The sequence below is a fragment of the Jaculus jaculus genome, chromosome 10 (genome assembly GCF_020740685.1).
Source record: "Jaculus jaculus isolate mJacJac1 chromosome 10, mJacJac1.mat.Y.cur, whole genome shotgun sequence".
In the NCBI taxonomy this organism is placed as follows: Eukaryota; Metazoa; Chordata; class Mammalia; order Rodentia; family Dipodidae; genus Jaculus; species Jaculus jaculus.
In genome coordinates this window covers 40,727,896-40,745,661 of record NC_059111.1, presented here as the reverse complement: position 1 = coordinate 40,745,661, position 17,766 = coordinate 40,727,896, and the positions used below count along the sequence as shown (strand labels likewise).

At 44.7% G+C, this 17,766-nt stretch overlaps 3 pseudogenes; all 3 read right to left on the bottom strand.

Moving 5' to 3' along the window:
- Window positions 1-6,679: 6,679 nt before the first annotated feature.
- LOC123463952 lies at window positions 6,680-8,258 on the bottom strand (annotated as a pseudogene).
- Window positions 8,259-8,619: 361 nt separating this feature from the next.
- LOC101605133 lies at window positions 8,620-9,109 on the bottom strand (annotated as a pseudogene).
- A 6,232-nt stretch (window positions 9,110-15,341) lies between these two features.
- Window positions 15,342-15,442, bottom strand: LOC123464214 (annotated as a pseudogene).
- Between the last annotated feature and the right edge of the window lie 2,324 nt (window positions 15,443-17,766).

Here is a 17,766-nt window from a genome sequence, read left to right as displayed (position 1 = left end):
CCTCCCCACCCTTGCCTGGGGGAATTCATCCCTCTTTGTCTGAGGAATCAGCAGAAAATGCTGGTGATTCTCAGTTCCCACCCATCTTTGCCTCTAGACCTATAACCAGACGAAAGGCTAGGCAGGCTCCTAAAGGTGAGATAGAAAGTGTGACACAGGAGGAGGTGAGGTACACTCCTAAAGAACTTCAGGAGTTTTCTAACTTGTACAGGCAGAAGCATGGGGAATATGTGTGGGAATGGATTTTAAGGGTGTGGGATGATGGAGGAAGGAACATAAGATTAGATCAGGCTGAATTTACTGAAATGGGCCCATTGAGCAGAGATTTTAGATTTAATAATGCAGCTCGTGCAGTTGGAAGGGGTGCCAAGAGTTTATTTGATTGGTTGACTGAAGTATGGCTCCAAAGATGGCCTACTGTGAATGAGCTTGAGCTGCCTGATATCCCTTGTCTTAATGTCGATGAAGGGATTAAAAAGCTCAGAGAACTTGGAATGCTGGAGTGGATTTGCCATGTAAACTCATCTTTGACCCCACAATGGGAGCGACCAGAAGATGTGCCCTTCACTAAGACCATAAGAAACAGATTTGTGAGGGGAGCGCCAGCATACTTAAAGTCCTCTATCATTGCTCTTTTATGTAAAGAAGACCTCACAGTGGGAGCTGCAGTTGCTGCATTAGGCGATTTAGATGCAATGGGCATAACTGGATCTCGGGGTAACAAGGGCCTAGTGGCAGCGCTGAATCGCCAAAGGCGGGGTGAACGTGTTTTTCATAATAGACAGCATAGGCAAAATTATGCACATAAAGGTATGACTCGTATGGACCTTTGGCGTTGGCTGATTAATCATGGTGTTCCCAGAAGTCAAATAGATAAGAAGCCTACTGAGTTTCTTCTTGATCTGTATAAGCAGAAAAGTTCCACAGCAAGGGGACATAAAGCCACTTTGAATTATAGCAACAGAGAATCAAGGCCTCTTAATCAGTTTCCAGACTTGAGCCAGTTTACAGATCCTGAGCCCCTTGATTGAAGGGTTGGCCGGGTTCCCTCGGGGAAGGACCCCCCTACAATTGCCAAAAGTTTTAATATTAAACTTACACCTATCCTTCCTCAGAGGGACCTGAGGCCTTTTGCTAGGGTAACTGTACACTGGGGGAAAGGAAATAATCAGACCTTTCGGGGCTTACTGGACACTGGCTCTGAATTGACATTGATTCCAGGAGACCCCAAAAAGCACCATGGCCCTTCAGTTAAAGTAGGTGCTTACGGAGGTCAGGTGATCAATGGAGTTTTGGCGAATGTTAGACTGACAGTGGGTCCACTGGGTCCCCGAACGCATCCTGTGGTTATTTCCCCAGTCCCAGAATGCATAATTGGGATAGATATACTTAGCAGTTGGCAGAACCCCCACATTGGTTCCCTGACTTGTGGAGTAAGGGCTATTATGGTTGGAAAGGCCAAATGGAAGCCATTGAGGCTCCCACCACCAGGGAAAATAGTGAATCAAAAACAATATCGCATCCCTGGAGGGATTTCAGAAATTAGTGCCACTATAAAGGACTTGAGGGATGCAGGGGTGGTGGTTCCCACCACATCTCCCTTTAACTCTCCTATTTGGCCTGTTCAGAAGACAGATGGATCCTGGAGAATGACAGTGGATTATCGGAAACTTAATCAGGTGGTGACTCCAATTGCAGCTGCTGTACCAGATGTGGTTTCTTTACTTGAGCAGATTAACACGTCTCCTGGTACCTGGTATGCAGCTATTGATCTTGCAAATGCTTTCTTCTCCATACCTGTCCATAAGGACCACCAGAAGCAATTTGCCTTCAGCTGGCAAGGTCAGCAGTACACCTTTACTGTTTTACCTCAAGGTTATATTAACTCTCCAGCCCTGTGTCATAGCTTAGTTCGCAGGGACCTTGATTGCCTGTCCCTTCCACAGGGTGTCACATTGGTCCATTATATTGATGACATAATGCTAATTGGGTCAAATGAGCAGGAGGTGGCAACCACTCTGGAGTTGCTGGTACAACATATGCGCATCAGGGGATGGGAAATAAATCCATCCAAAATTCAAGGACCTTCCACCTCAGTGAAATTTCTAGGAGTTCAGTAGTGTGGGGCATGCAGGGATATTCCTTCTAAGGTGAAGGACAAGTTGTTGCATTTGGCCCCTCCTACCACTAAGAAAGAAGCACGTCTAGTGGGTCTATTTGGATTTTGGAGACAGCACATTCCTCACTTGGGTGTCTTACTCCATCCCATATACCAAGTGACTCCAAAAGCTGCTAGTTTTCATTGGGGCCCAGAACAAGAGAAGGCTCTTCAACAGGTGCAGGCTGCTGTGCAGGCTGCTCTACCCCTTGGGCCATATGATCCAGCAGATCCGATGGTACTTGAGGTTTCAGTGGCAGACAGGGACGCTGTTTGGAGCCTTTGGCAGGCCCCCATAGGTGAATCACAGCGGAGGCCCTTGGGATTTTGGAGCAAGGCCCTGCCATCATCTGCAGACAATTATTCTCCCTTTGAGAGACAGCTCTTGGCCTGCTATTGGGCCTTAGTGGAAACTGAACGTTTGACAATGGGCCATCAAGTTACTATGCGACCTGAGCTGCCCATTATGAGCTGGGTGTTGTCTGACCCACCAGGCCATAAAGTTGGACGTGCACAGCAGCAGTCCATCATCAAGTGGAAGTGGTATATACGTGATCAGGCTCGAGCAGGCCCTGAAGGTATGAGTAAGTTACATGAGGAAGTTGCCCAAATGCCTATGGTTGCTACTCCTGTTGCAATGCCTTCTGTCCCCAAGCATGCACCTATGGCATCATGGGGCGTGCCCTATGATCAACTGACTGAGGAGGAGAGATCTAGGGCATGGTTTACAGATGGTTCAGCACGTTATGTCGGCACTGCCCAGAAGTGGACAGCTGCAGCATTACAGCCCCTTTCTGGGACAACTCTGAAGGACTGTGGTGAAGGGAAGTCTTCACAATGGGCAGAATTTCGGGCAGTGCATATGGTTGTGCATTTTGCTTGGAAGAATAAATGGCCAGATGTGTGGTTATACACTGACTCATGGGCTGTGGCCAATGGTTTGGCTGGATGGTCTGGGACTTGGAAGGAGCACAGTTGGAAAATTGGTGAAAAGGACATTTGGGGAAGGTGTATGTGGATAGACCTCTCTGAATGGGCAAAGGATATAAGGATACTGGTGTCCCATGTCAGTGCTCATCAGAAGGTGACCTCACTGGAGGATGACTTTAATAATCAAGTAGACAAGCTGACCCGTTTTGTGGATAGTGGTCAACCTCCTTCCTCAGCCACCCCTGTCATTGCCCAATGGGCCCATGAACAAAGTGGCCATGGTGGCAGAGATGCAGGCTATGCATGGGCCCAACAACATGGACTTCCACTAACTAAGGCTGACCTGGCTATGGCTACTGCTGAGTGCCAAATTTGCCAACAGCAGAGGCCGACTCTGAGCCCCCGATATGGTAGTATTCCTCGGGGTGACCAGCCAGCAACCTGGTGGCAGGTTGACTACATTGGACCTCTTCCATCATGGAAAGGGCAGCATTTTGTCCTTACTGGAATAGACACTTATTCTGGGTATGCATTTGCCTTTCCTGCACGTAGCGCTTCTGCCAAAACTACCATCCATGGGCTTACAGAATGCCTTATCCACCGTCATGGCATTCCACACAGCATTGCTTCTGACCAAGGAACCCACTTCACCGCCAAGGAAGTACGGCAGTGGGCTCATGATCATGGAATTCACTGGTCTTACCATGTGCCCCACCATCCTGAAGCAGCTGGATTGATAGAACGGTGGAATGGCCTTTTGAAGAAACAGCTACAGCGCCAACTGGGTGGCAACAGCTTGGAGGGCTGGGGGAGTGTCCTCCAGCAGGCTGTATATGCTCTGAATCAGCGTCCTCTATATGGTACTGTTTCTCCTATAGCCCGGATTCACGGGTCCAGGAATCAAGGGGTGGAAATGGGAATGGTCCCACTTGCCATCACCCCAAGTGACCCGTTAGCTAGATTTTTGCTTCCTGTTCCCGCAACCTTACGCTCTGCTGGACTACAAGTCTTGGTCCCAGAGGGGGGAGTGCTTTTGCCAGGAGACACAAAGAACATTCTATTGAACTGGAAGCTAAGACTTCCCCCTGGTCACTTTGGGCTCCTAATGCCCTTGAGTGAACAGGCTGAGAAAGGAGTTACAGTGATTGCAGGGGTGATTGATCCAGATTACCAGGGGGAAATTGGGCTGCTCCTCCACAATGGCGGTAAGGAAGAGTATGCCTGGAGTGCAGGAGATCCTTTAGGGCGTCTGTTAGTGTTACCATGTCCTGTTGTCAAAGTCAATGGACGACTGCAACAACCCAATAGAAGTAGTGTGATAAATGGCCCAGATCCTTCAGGAATGAAGGTATGGGTTACCCCTCCAGGTAAAGAACCAAGACCTGCCGAGGTGTTTGCTGAAGGTGGAGGGAATACAGAATGGGTAGTAGAAGAAGGCAGTTACAAATATCAGCTAAGGCCACGTGATCAGTTACAGAAACGAGGACTGTGATTGCAATGTTTCTGTCCTCCCTTGATAACAGATTGTTGTATCTACACCAATATTAAGATTGTATCATTAGCTAAACTGTTGAATTTATATTATACCCATTGTATTAGAGACTAAGCTTGTGTTGGGGGGAAGATTTTGCGGTTCCGGTTGTACGTGGGATAGTTATGCGATGTTAGGCGGAATTATGAGCTTGTTACTGTTTTCATTTGGAAATTAAGTATGATGTAAAGAGACATGATTTGATGCCAAGTTGACAAGGGGTGGACTTGTGATAGTTAAGGTGTTGTCAACTTGATCTGTTTAGTAATCCACAGGCTGCTTCTAGGAAGGATCAACTAAAGGAGGAGGTCTTTCTCCCAGGGTGAGCCCTTCCCCCAGAGTGGGCGGTCCCGCTCAGAGAGGGACTTGATATAAGGAAGCTCTGGGTAGAAGAGTTCCCTTTTTCCTTCCTTCCTTCCACTTGGCTGCCAGAGCTGCTCCCTACCTTCTAGCATGGATTGAAGACCAGTGCGGACTAAAGACCAACATCAACTGAAGACCCACGTGGATCGAAACCCAGCGGCTCCTCAGGAAGCCTCCAGGCTTTCCGGCTCCTCAGGAGGCCTCCAGGTTTTCCGGCACCATCTGCAGTGCCAGTCGGGACTGCTGAGGCATCTGGCCACGTGGACTGAGCAGCTACCAGGTTCGGTGATTCTCAGGCCTGCAACTGCTATTGGACTACTGTAAGCTAATCCAATAAATTCCCTTTATAAAATAATTCATTCTAGTAATTCTGTTCCTCTAGAGAACCCTGACTAATACAGGTATTAAAGCCAGTTTCCCCACGCCAGTGTTTGGCACACCCTTCTGTTGCTGTAGTCCACCTTATGTTAGCCAGGGGGTGATGTCCACCCTCTGCTCATGCCATCGTTTTCTCCTGCCATCATGAAGCTTCCTCTCAAGCCTGTAAGCCAAAATAAATCTCTTTTTCCCAGAAGCTACTCTTGGTTGGGTGATTTCTAACAGCAATGCGAACCGGACTGCAACAGTGTATTTTGCTGGTTTTATTTTTTATGTTTTTGGCTTTTTCTCCTGTAGGATGCTTTGGCATGGTTCCTATGCTGCCATCTTAATTGGAAGTTGTATTACTTTTTTTGTGTGTGGGAAAAAGAGGTTTATTTTTGTTTATAGGCTTGAGGACTAAGTTCCATGATGGCAGGGGAAACGATGTCATGAGCAGAGGGTGGACATCACCCCCAGGCCAACATAAGGTGGACCATAGCAACAGGAGAGTGTGCCAAACACTGGCATGGGAAACTGGCTATAACACCCATAAGCCTCCAGGAGGCATTAATTCCCAAGTCTCTGTGTGCTGGGGACCTTGCATTCAGAACACCTAAGTTATTGGGGACACCTGAATCAAACCATCATATCCCATCTCTGGCCCCCATAAATTGATAACTATACATCATATAAAATACAATGCATTCATCCAACTTTAAAAGTCCCCATAGATTCTATCGATTCCAATGATATTCATACATCCCTATAGCCAAAGATCTTTTAACTGAGCCATAATACCAAAAAATAACCTCAAAAAATCCCATGCTGGCACAGAATAAACATTCACACTGCAAAAGATGGCATTGGGCACAACAAAGAAATATGCAGCACACAAGATTTAAAACAAACAGGGAAAACATCAAACTCTGTAGCTTCAAATCCAACAACTCTAATCAATGACAAATCTCCAAGTCAGGTAATTCTAACCAGCAATAAGTCTCTAGAGTTCCAATTCTGCCCCTCCAGCTAGGCTACTCACAGTACTGGAAAACTTCATGCAGCTGTCAGCTCTTCTTAGTAGCCATGTGGTCCCAACATCTCCACTGGGTCTCTACTGCAACCCACCGTTAATCCTCACAGCTCCCTTGGGTCTCCGCGCAGGCATCCAGCAAACCTGCTTCACACTGCCCATGGTCATTCCAGAACACAAGACCGTGTTGCAAACTCAATGACCCTCTTTCCTTCCTTCCTTCCTTCCTTCCTTCCTTCCTTCCTTCCTTCCTTCCTTCCTTCCTTCCTTCCTTCCTTTCTTTCTTTCTTTTTTAAAATTACTATTGTACTTTCACTACAAAATAATTTATTACAACACAAGCATTAGCCCAAGACTCCTATGTACAAGCACAAAGCACTCTGGACCACCCAGCTAGGGGACTCTCTTCTTCCCCCTTGCCTTTCGGACCTCTTCTATCAGATACTGGATCTCTTTGGCCATAGAATCTGCCTTCCCTTTCAGAGCTTTGTTCTTTTTTTTCTAGCTCTTTACACTCCCCAGTAAGGGCCTCCTGCTCTGCCCTCTTTTTCTGGTGGTACCTAGTGGCTGCAGTCTTATTTTGCTCCATTTTTTAAAGTTTCTTATCCAACTTTTCAACCTTGATTTTTGCTGCCATCTCCCCAGGAGGATCATAAGGTTTGGGACGGGTAGACTCACGGGGAACACTTGGAGATGGCAAACTACTTGGAAATCCCCCAGAGGTAAAGGGACTGTGCTGGGGAGAGCCAGGGTGGGACTCAGGGCTCATACAGATGCCACTGTCATTATCTGAGGGGGTGTCTTCCTCCTCTACGCACTGAGGGGTGATGGAAATGTAAACCGTGGTGTCAAGCTTCCTAACTCCTTCAGAAATATCAACTTCACTGCCTAGTTCTAAACTAAAGGAATGATCTGGAGTGGAAGACAGGACCCCTGGGGAAAAGGAAAGAGGTTTCAAGAAAGCAAAGGGAGTAACCTGGTCGACTTTTGTTGAACTTTTTGGGAGATGGCCAATTGGGTTACCTGTCTGGGGAGGCTCCTTATCAGTCTCTTGGACTCGGGGGGCAAATAGATCACATGTGTCATCAAGAGTATCCAAAAGCTCATCTGGCATGGTTTCCAAGTCACCCATATGAAACAGGGGATCAAAATCAAACTCCTTCAGATCCATTTTCTCCAACATTCAATCTGTCCCCGAGAAGGGATCCTCCTTGCCAGTGTCTGAGACACTGACCAACCCATCAACAGCCAGCTTAGCCTTGCCACTATAAGGTTTGAGAGAGAAAGAATTGGCAATTCCAGATTCAATAAAATGATTTTTAAAATACCACATTTTATTCAGATTTTACAAAGGAGTGTGGAAAAGGGAAGGCTGGGAGGTAAGGGGAGATAAAGTGAGGAGAAGGGAAGTACATAGCATGGAGCCCTAAAGCCCATGTGGGCCATGTGTGGCTCAGGAGTCCATGTGACCAGATGCAGATCTGGGGGGAAAAGCATGGAAATAAAAGAAAAAAGAAAGCTCAAGGAGCTCCTGCTATGTGGGGATCTGGAGGAGATAAAGAACCCATGCAGAGAGTAAGGACTAGGGGGCCCTCCCAGCTGGGCCTGGGCCTAAGCCTGAGCCTGGGCCAAGCCAGCCCAGGCCCAACAGAGGGAAAAACTCACCCACAGCTGGAAGTTCCCAAGTGGTCAGAGCTCATATTACATGTTTAAGTTTCTTTTTCATTAATGATTAAACAGTAAAATAAGCTCAGACTATGTGTTCGCTAGTTCACTAGTTCACCCAGTTGCAAACCTCCCTTAAATCACGTGTCTACAGTCAACTAACCAGAGGCCTTATTCATATGTTAAGTTTGAACATTTTCCCAGTTCTACTTATAAGTCATCTCATTTATCTGGGTACTTAAGAATTGCATAGGCTTGTTTCAAACTTTTTTTTTTTTTGGTTTATTGAGATAGGGTCTTGCTCCAGCCCAGGATGACCTGGAACTTACTCTGTAGATCTAGGCTGGCCTTGAATTCATGCTGATTCTACCACCTCAGCCTCCTAAGTGCTGGGATTAAAGGCATGTGCCACCATGCCTGGCTTATTTTATTTTATTTTTATTTTTCTAGTTCCAAGGGTACTTTATTGGATATGCTTTAGAAATGAATGGTGCATCCTATCACGTCTGGTCAGTGGAATGAAGAGCTGTGTGTCCAAGGACTCACCAGGCAATGCTAAAGGGGACCTTCTTTTGTCCACCTCTACTCATAGACCCAGTCATGAGCACAAGACTTGTTGTAATCAACCAATTCTTCTGGCTTAAACCATAGGCTGATCTCTTTTTCAGCACTTTTCCCTGAATTACTGCGATGAATGATGTTCCTGCCAACTTAAATGCAGAAACCCCCTCGAATGGTGCCTGTTTTAGAATCAGCTGGATTAGTGTCCCCAAGCATTACTCGACCAGTTTTCACCACATTCAGCCCCTCCCAGACCATGGCCACCACAGGCCCTGAGTTCATGTATTTCACCAGCCCCGGGAAGAAAGGACGGTCTTTCAGGTCACTGTAGTGCTGCTTCAGGTGGTCTTCGGATGCCTGGAGGAACTTCATAGCCACCAGGCAGAATCCTTTTTGCTCGAAACGCTTGATGATCTCGTCCACCAGGCCACGCTGCACGCTTTCCGGTTTGATGGCGATGAAGGTGTGCTCCAGGTTGGCCATGGTCCCGAGAGCAGGCGAGCGGTCAGGAGGCTGCGACGTGCGCTGTGCTGCGGAAGCGGAGAGACTGCGCCTGGCTTATTTTAAACACCTGAAATAAATTACGGAATTCCCTAAGAGTAGAGGTATTCTGGTTAAGAATCAAAGCAGTGTGGTAAGGTGAAAAGCAAAATTAATAATATAAATGCAATCCACAACAAGAAAAATAATTTTTCTCAATAAAGAGGCTAGCCATTCTGTAGTGATGTATCATTTCCAAGTCCCAAATGGAAGGAATAGAGTAATTTACCAATTTTGTTTTATACTATGTGCCTTGAAGCTACCTTACTTCAAAACAGAACAATATTTGCAGAATGTAATATTGAGTAACAGTATTGAAGTTGATTGTTACTGTAAACTCTGTGTATTAAATGGTTGCATCTTAATTATACAGACCATTAATTATACAGTCTAATAACATAAAATGTTCAGAGATAAATGGGTTAACCATTCTTCCCATTATTTCTACAGGCAAGTCCTTGCTTACAGTGAAATCTGATGGAAATGCAAGTGTCACTTTTTCTAAGCTACTGCGTGAAGAATATGCTGAAGGCCGTCACTAAACAGCACACTGTGACATAAGGACTTTTTGATTCACCATTTCTGGCACAGTTCCAAAATATCCCCAACAATCCAGTTTAACTTCTGTCCAGGATGCGGGGTGCCAAGGATTGGGTATCAGTGCATGAACACATCAAGCAGTAAGATGATGCTCAACAGACTCTGAAAACTGAAAATGGTGGACATAAACTGGGTGTGGTGGCGCACGCCTTTAATCCCAGAACTCAGGGAGGCAGAGGTAGGAGGATCATTGTGAGTTTGAGGCCACCCTGAAACTACATAGTTAATTGCAGGTCAGCCTGTGCTAGAGTGAGACCCTACCTCGAAAAACAACAACAATGAAAAGAGAAAGAGAGAGAGAGAGAAAAAAATAGCAGACACAGTGAGGTTGGCTGAGCTCCAGCCACATCACCCTTCTGGGTCCCATGGTGGAAGCACACAGACTTTAAAACAATAAATTTTTCTTTATTTATAACGAGAGAGAGAAAGACAGAGAGAGAGAGACAGACAGACAGACAGACAGAAAGAGAATGGGTGTGCAAGGAATTCCAGATGCATGCACCACTTTGTGCCTCTGGCTTTGCATGGGTACTGAGGAATTGGGTATTAGGTTTTGCAGGCAAGTGCCTTAACTGCTGAGCCTTCTCCAGGCCCACCCATAGACATTTTTATAAAGAAAAAAAAACCTGAGGAGTACAGGCAACATTTCCAAGAAACCTGGGGTACACTCAAGAGCTCAAACCTTAGAATTAACCTTAGAATGGAGTTACAAATAAAGAAGAAGCTGGGTGTGACGGCACATGCCTTTAATCCCAGCACTTGGAAGGCAGAGGTAGGAGGATCACCATGAGTTCAAGGCCACCATGAGACTACAGAGTGAATTCCAGGTCAGCCTGGGCTAGAGTGAGACCCAATCTCTAAAAAAAAAAAAAAAGAAAAAGCTGAGATAAAACAAAGATTATAGAAAAATTAATGTCATAGCAGAAAATTTCAGAAACCTACAGAAAGAAGTTGACATCCAAACATGAGACATTTAAAATCCCAAAAATGCTCAACCAGAGGAAAATTTCTCCATGACAGATCCAAGTCAAATGTCCCATAGTGAATTCCAGGTCAGCCTGAGCTAGAGTGAGACCCTACCTCGAAAAGCCAAAAAAAAAAAAAAAAAAAAAAAGTCAACATACAAAGTAAAGAAACAACTAAAACCTATGAGGAAAAAAAAAAAAAAAAGCTCACTCATATACAAAGGCATAACTGTCAGAACAAATTGAGATCTTTTTTTTTTTTTTTTTTTTTTTTTTTTTTTTTTGGTTTTTTGAGGTAGGGTCTCACTATAGCCCAGGCTGACCTGGAATTCACTATGGAGTCTCAGGGTGGCCTCGAACTCACGGTGATCCTCCTACCTTTGCCTCCTGAGTGCTGGGATTAAAGGCGTGTGCCACCACTCCCAGCTTAAATTGGGATCTTATACAGGAACCCTAAATCAGTTCAAAATGGATCAAAGAGCTGGGCGTGGTGGTGCATCCCTTTAATTCTAGCACTTAGGAAGCAGAGGCAGAAGGAGGCCACCTTGAGGGTCCATAGTGAATTCCAGGTCAGCCTAGGCTACAGTGAGACCTCAACTTGAAAAACAACAAACAAACAAACAAAAAATGGACCAAAGACTTTAATTTAAAAATCAGAAACACTGAAACTTCTAGAGAAAAATATAGGGGATGCACTTCAAGTTTATAGGTATAGGCAAGAACTTTCTGCCCAGAAGTCTAGTAGCATGGGAGATAGTTTCAAGAATAAACAAATGGATCTGCACAAAATTAGAGTTTCTTTCTGTTTTTCAATTTTTTGAGGTATGGTTTCACTCTAGCCTAGGCAGACCTGGAATTCACTATGTAGTCTCAGGTTGTCCTCAAACTCACAGTGATCCTCCTACCTGTTTCTCCAGTGCTGGGACTAAAGGCATGTACCATCATATGTCTGGCTAGAGTTTCTTTATTTAAGATATTTTATTTATTCATTTAAGACATAGAGAGAGAATATGAATATGTCAGGACCTCTTGCCCTGCAAAAACGCCAGATGCATGTACTACTTTGTGCATCTGGCTTTACATGGGTACTGGGAAATTGAACCCAGGTTGTCAGACTTTGCAAGCAAGTGCCTTTAATTGCTAAGCCATCTCTCCAACCCAAAATTAGAGTTTCTCTCTACAGCCACGGAAACTGTCAGCAGAGTGAACACACAGAATGGGTCACTGAAGTCACTCACTGTTGTACCAGTGCTGACCTGACCTTTTGTGCTCATTATTATTTTTGAAATGGGGAGCCCATCTTTTAGTGCCTCTATAGTTACAGTTATATCTGCTTTTCAGGTTCTCTCTCTCTCTCTCTCTCTCTCTCTCTCTCTCTGTGTGTGTGTGTGTGTGTGTGTGTGAGAGAGAGAGAGAGAGAGAGAGAGAGAGAGAGAGAGAGAGATCTCCACAGCATGACATGTATATGTGGAGGTTAAGGACAGCCTTGGGTGCTGGTCCTTCAACCAGAATATCCCATTATGGTCTATTTACAGTACTTTTGACCTTATCTAACCAGCAACTTCAAGCTCTTCCATAAGGCCTAGAAACCACATGGTCAGGTTGATTACAGCAGCAGTCCCACTCCTTGGCACCCGTTTTCTATATTAGTTACATTACTCATTTATAACAAAATACCTGACAAAAGTAGCTTAACAAGCCAGGCATGGTGGTATACACCTTTGGTCCCAGCACTCAGAAGGCAGAGGTAGGATGATTACTGTGCGAGTTCAAGGGCAGCCTGGGACTAAAAAGTGAGTACCAGGTCAGCCTGGGCTAGAGGAAGACCCTACTTCAAACAAGCAAACAAACAAAAGTAGCTTAAAGAAGGAAGGGATTATTTTCACTCACAGTTTGAAGGGATATCTCATCATGATGGGGGAAGACATGGCGGTGAGAATTTCTCAAGCTGTGGGTCACATGGCACCCACCTTCAACAAACAGGTAGAGATAAGTGCTGCTGTTCAAGTGGCTGTGTTAGCTACTTTTCTTGTCACTGTGATGAAATACCTGACCAAAGCAACTTAATGAGGGAAGGGTCTATGCTGGTTGGCAGTTTATTTATTTATTTTAAATATAGTTTTATTTATTTGTAAGGGGAGAGAGAGAGAGAAAGAAAGACAGGGAGAGAGAAGGACCTCCAGCCACTGCAAATGAACTCCTTATGCACACACCATTTTGTGCATTTGGCTTTATGTGGGTACTAGAGATTTGAACCTGGGTTATTAGGCTTTGCAGGCAAGCTCCTTAACTGCTGATCCCTCTCCCATCCAAGTGCTAACTAGGTCTGACCCTGCTTAGCTTTTGAAATTAAATGAGATTGGGTGCATTCAGGGTGGTATAACCATAGACTGCTGAGCCCTTTCTCCAGCCCTTGATAGCTTTTTTTCTTTTTTTGGTTGAGGTACGGTCTTGCTGTCTAGCCCAGGCTGAGCTGGAATTCACTATGTAGTCTTAGGCTGGACTTGAACTCACAGCAATCCATCTACCTCTGCCTCCCAAATTCTGGATTAAAGGCATGCACCACTATCCTGGCTAGTTTTTTTTTTTTTTTTTTTTACATTGTATTAACAATCTCCACATGTACTTTGATCATAATCCTCTCCCCAGACCATCTTTTGTTCTCTGTCCCTGTCTCCCCTCCACTGAACCCCTTCCTCTTTAAAAAAAAAATTATTTGAGAAAGACAGACACACAGAGAAAGAGAGGCAGCTAGAATGGGCATGCCAGAGCCTCTAGGCACTGCAAATAAATACCAGATGCATGTTCCACCTTGTGCATCTGGCTTATGTGGGTACTGGGAAATTGAAGCTGGGTCCTTAGGCTTTTCAGGCAAGTACCTTAACTGCTAAGCCATCTCTTCAGCCCTGAATCCCTTCTTTCCAACTATTCCCTGTTCTATTTTGACATCATTATTTTTGATTTGCCCTCATATTACGCAGTTCTTGTGCAGGTAGCTATAGCCACTAGGGGGTCATGAATGCAATGGCCATTGTGTCTGGAAGACAGTATTCCAAAACACTCCTCCCCATTCTTTGGCTTTAACATTCTTTCTGCCACATTTTGGTGGTTTGATTTAGGTGTCCCTCATAAACTTAGGTGTTCTGAATGCTAGTCTCCCCAGCTGATGGAGATTTGGGAATTAATACCTCCTAGAGGCAGTGTATTGTTGGGGGCAGGCTTATGGGTATTATAGCCAATGTTCTCCTGCCAGAATTTGGCACACATCCTGTTGCTATTGTCTACCTTATGCTGGCTAGGGTATGATGTACACCCTCTGTTCATGCCATCATTTTCCCCTGCCATCATGGAATTTCCCCTCGAGTTTATAAGCCAAAAATAAACTTTTTTTTTTTCCCCAAAGCTGCTCTTGGTCAGGTGATTTCTGCCAGCAATGTGAACCTGACTGCAACATACATCTCCACAATGGTTTCTGAGTATTGGAGGATGTGATGGAGATATCATTCAGTGATGAAAAATTCCACTGTCACTTCTTTTTGATAAATAAATTTTGAGCCTCCCCAGTGATCACTGCCATCTGAAAAGAGAAGCTTCTCTAACCAAAAGTGAGAATATTCTCCCCTTCTCTGCCTCTTTCTTTCTCTTTCTCAAATAAAATTAAAAAAAAATAGTTTTTTTTTTCTTTTTTTTCTAAAAAGGGCTGGAGGGGCTGGAGAGACAGCTTAGTGGTTAAGCACTTGCCTGTGAAGCCTAAGGACCCCGGTTTGAGGTTTGATTCCCTAGGACCCATGTTAGCTAGATGCACAAGGGGACACATGCATCTGGAATTTGTTTGCAGTGGCTGGAGGCCCTAGAGTGCCCATCCTCTCTCTCTTTCTATCTACCTCTTTCTCTTTGTCTGTTGCTCTCAAATAAATAAATAAAAATAAAAAATAAAAAATAAAGGGCTGGAGAGACAGCTTAGTGGATAAGATGCTTGCCTGTAAAACCAAAGGACCCAGGAACAATTCCTTCTGCTTCTTTCTCAAATAAAATAAATAAAAAAATAGTTTAAAAAAGTGAGAATAGCATTAATATATGGACATGAACTTAAATATTTAGAGGGCATAATATATTTTAGCCAAACAAAAGAGTAGTTCCTCTTTAGGGCTTATGACCTTCAAACCAGAGAAAGAGAGGAAGAATGGGCATGTCAGATCTTCAAACCACTGCAAATGAACTCCAGACACATGTGCGACCTTGTTCATCCATCTCTCTCCAGCCCTTAATTCTTCTTCTTCTTCTTTTTTTTTTTTTTTTGTTTTTGGTTTTTCAAGGTAAGGTTTCACTCTAGCCCAGGCTGACCTGGAATTCACTATGGAGTCTCAGGGTGGCCTCGAACTCACAGTGATCCTCCTACCTCTGCCTCCCAAGTGCTGGGATTAAAGGCGTGCGCCACCACGCCCGGCTTTAATTCTTATTTTATATTAATTATAACAGGTGATTCTCTTTTATTCCCTCACCCCAGCTCCTGTTACCCTGGAGGCCCTCCTCAGTGGGGTTATAGTATTCACTGTGGGGTCACAAAGGCCTCAGTCAGTCCCTGTGAGGTTTCTGGGAACCATGCCTCAGGGTATTCCTACTCATTCTGTGGCTCTTAAAAATATGGAATGCTTCACAAAATGTCAGCCTTGCACAGGGTCATGCAAATCTTTTCTGTATTGTTCCAATTTTAGTATATGTGCTGCCAAAGTATGCACATCATAGGCTTTTTAAAAATTTTGGGATTTTTGAGGTAAGGTTTCATTCTAGCCGAAGCTGACCTGGAATTCATTGTGTAGTCTCAGGCTGGCCTTGAACTCACAGTGATCCTGTTATCTCTGCCTCCCCAGTGCTGGGATTAAAGGCATGTGCCACCATGCCTGCCTCATCATAGGCTTAAAAAAAATTTTTTTCCAGGTAGGGTCCACTCTAGCTCACGCTAATTTGGAATTCACTATTGTGGTGTCAGGGTGGCCTTGTACTCATGGTGATCCTCCTACCTCTGCCTCCCGAGTGCTGGGATTAAAGGTGTGCGCCACCACACCCAGCTTATCATAGGCTTTTGACTAGGTTTTACCAGGCATGAATTCCCTTCCATAGAAAGAACCTTAAATCTAATCAGAGAGTAATTGGTTTCTTCCATAACAAACATAACACTGTTGTACCAGTTGGCACATTTTGCCTGGATGGCCAGCTATGTAGCTTGCAGGGTTCACTACTAGTTGAGAATGTTGGTTGGGAACTTCTGGTTAAGATGGTGGCACAGGAACCACGTCAAAGCAGCCCAGGGGAGAAAAAGCCAAAAACATCCCCAGCATATACTCCTGCACTAAAAATTGAGGTGTATAAGACATTACAAATGGCAGCAGAGAAGTAGGAGAGATCCAGAGAATCCAGAGCCCACATAGGCAGGCAGAAGCGGCTCCAGCAGCGTTGGCACCAGGTCTGCGGGGCCATAGCTGCAAGGCTCGGCTTAAGCCACAGGAAAAGCCAGGTGAGGGAATTTTCCACTCACAGCTGAGCTCTTCACAAACTCAAGAAACATGAAGGGAGGACCGAAGCAGCCAATGGAGGAGCAGATCATGAGATAGAGGATCACATGGACCAGCAGGAGAACTAGAGCCACCATCCACAGCCTTCCCCCCCTCCCCACACCAGCACAAGTGCCAGTAAGCACAAGAGACCTGGGGAAGGGAGATCATAGCACCCAGCACCAGTAACCAGAGCAGCAATTCAGCAACCCAGCCAGCCTACTTGAACCCACAGTGCACCAAAACAATTTTGAGCAGCAAAAATAAGGCTGGTGGTATCACTGTACTTGATTTTAAGCAATATTACAGAGCCATACTAACAAAACCAGCATGGTACTGGCACAAAGATAGACATGTAGATCAATGGAATAGAATAGAGGACCCAGATGTAAGTCCAGGCAGCTACAGCCACCAGATCTTTGATAAAAATGCCAAAAATACTTGGGATGCAACATCAAACTAAACAAGATGTAAAAATCGACTTAAAGACCATTAAAACCCACTAATATATCCCCAAAGTTCATAAAATAGAAAATGGCAGAACTAATGTAGAATATACCATCAACTTAAAAAAGGTTAGGACAAATATAGAAAGAGCTTATGAATGACATATAGGAAGGGGGGAGGAAAAGGAAAAAACAGAGGAGAAGCCCTGATTTTACAAGTTTGCAAGCAAAATTAGATAAATGTAAGAGGGGCTCAATAATGAAAAAAATGTGAACATGTATGATGGGAAATAAAACTAAATATGGAAAGTTTAAAAAATATAATTAAAGAGCCAGGTGTGGTGGTGCACGCCTTTAATCCCAGCACTCGGGAGGCAGAGGTAGGAGGATTGCCATAAGTTCAAGGCCACCCTGAGATGACAGTTAATTCCAGGTCATCCTGGACCAGAGTGAGACCCTACCTCGAAAAACAAAAAACAAACAAACAAACAAAAAAATATATATAATTAAATGCTGTTAAAAGTGTAATAAAAAGGGGACTAGGGAGATGGCTCAGCAGTTAAAAGTACTTGCTTGCAAAGCTTGCTGGCCCCAGGGTTCAACTCCCAAGTTGCCCATATAAGCCAAATGCCAAATGCAGTGCAAGCAACTGGTGTTTATAAGTGGCAAGAGGACCTGGGTGTGCCCCCCCCCAACAAAAAATTTAAAAAGCATAGTAAAAAAAGCCAAGTGTGGTGGTGGTGCACACCCTTAATCCTAGCACTCAGGAGGGAGAGGTATGAAGGCCAGCCTGAGACTACATAGTGAATTCTATATTAGCCTGGGCTAGAGTGAGACCGTATCTTATGACAAAAAAGTATAATAAAAGTGAAAAGGGGTGGGTGCTGGAAAGATGGCTTAGCAGTTAAGGTGCTTGCCTGCAAAGTCAAAGGATCAAGGTTCAATTCCCCAGGACCTACATAAGCCAGATGCACAAAGTGGAGCATGCATCTGGAATTTGTTTGCAGTGGTTGGATGACCTGGTGCACCCATTCTCTCTCTATCTGCCTCTTTGTCTCTCTCAAA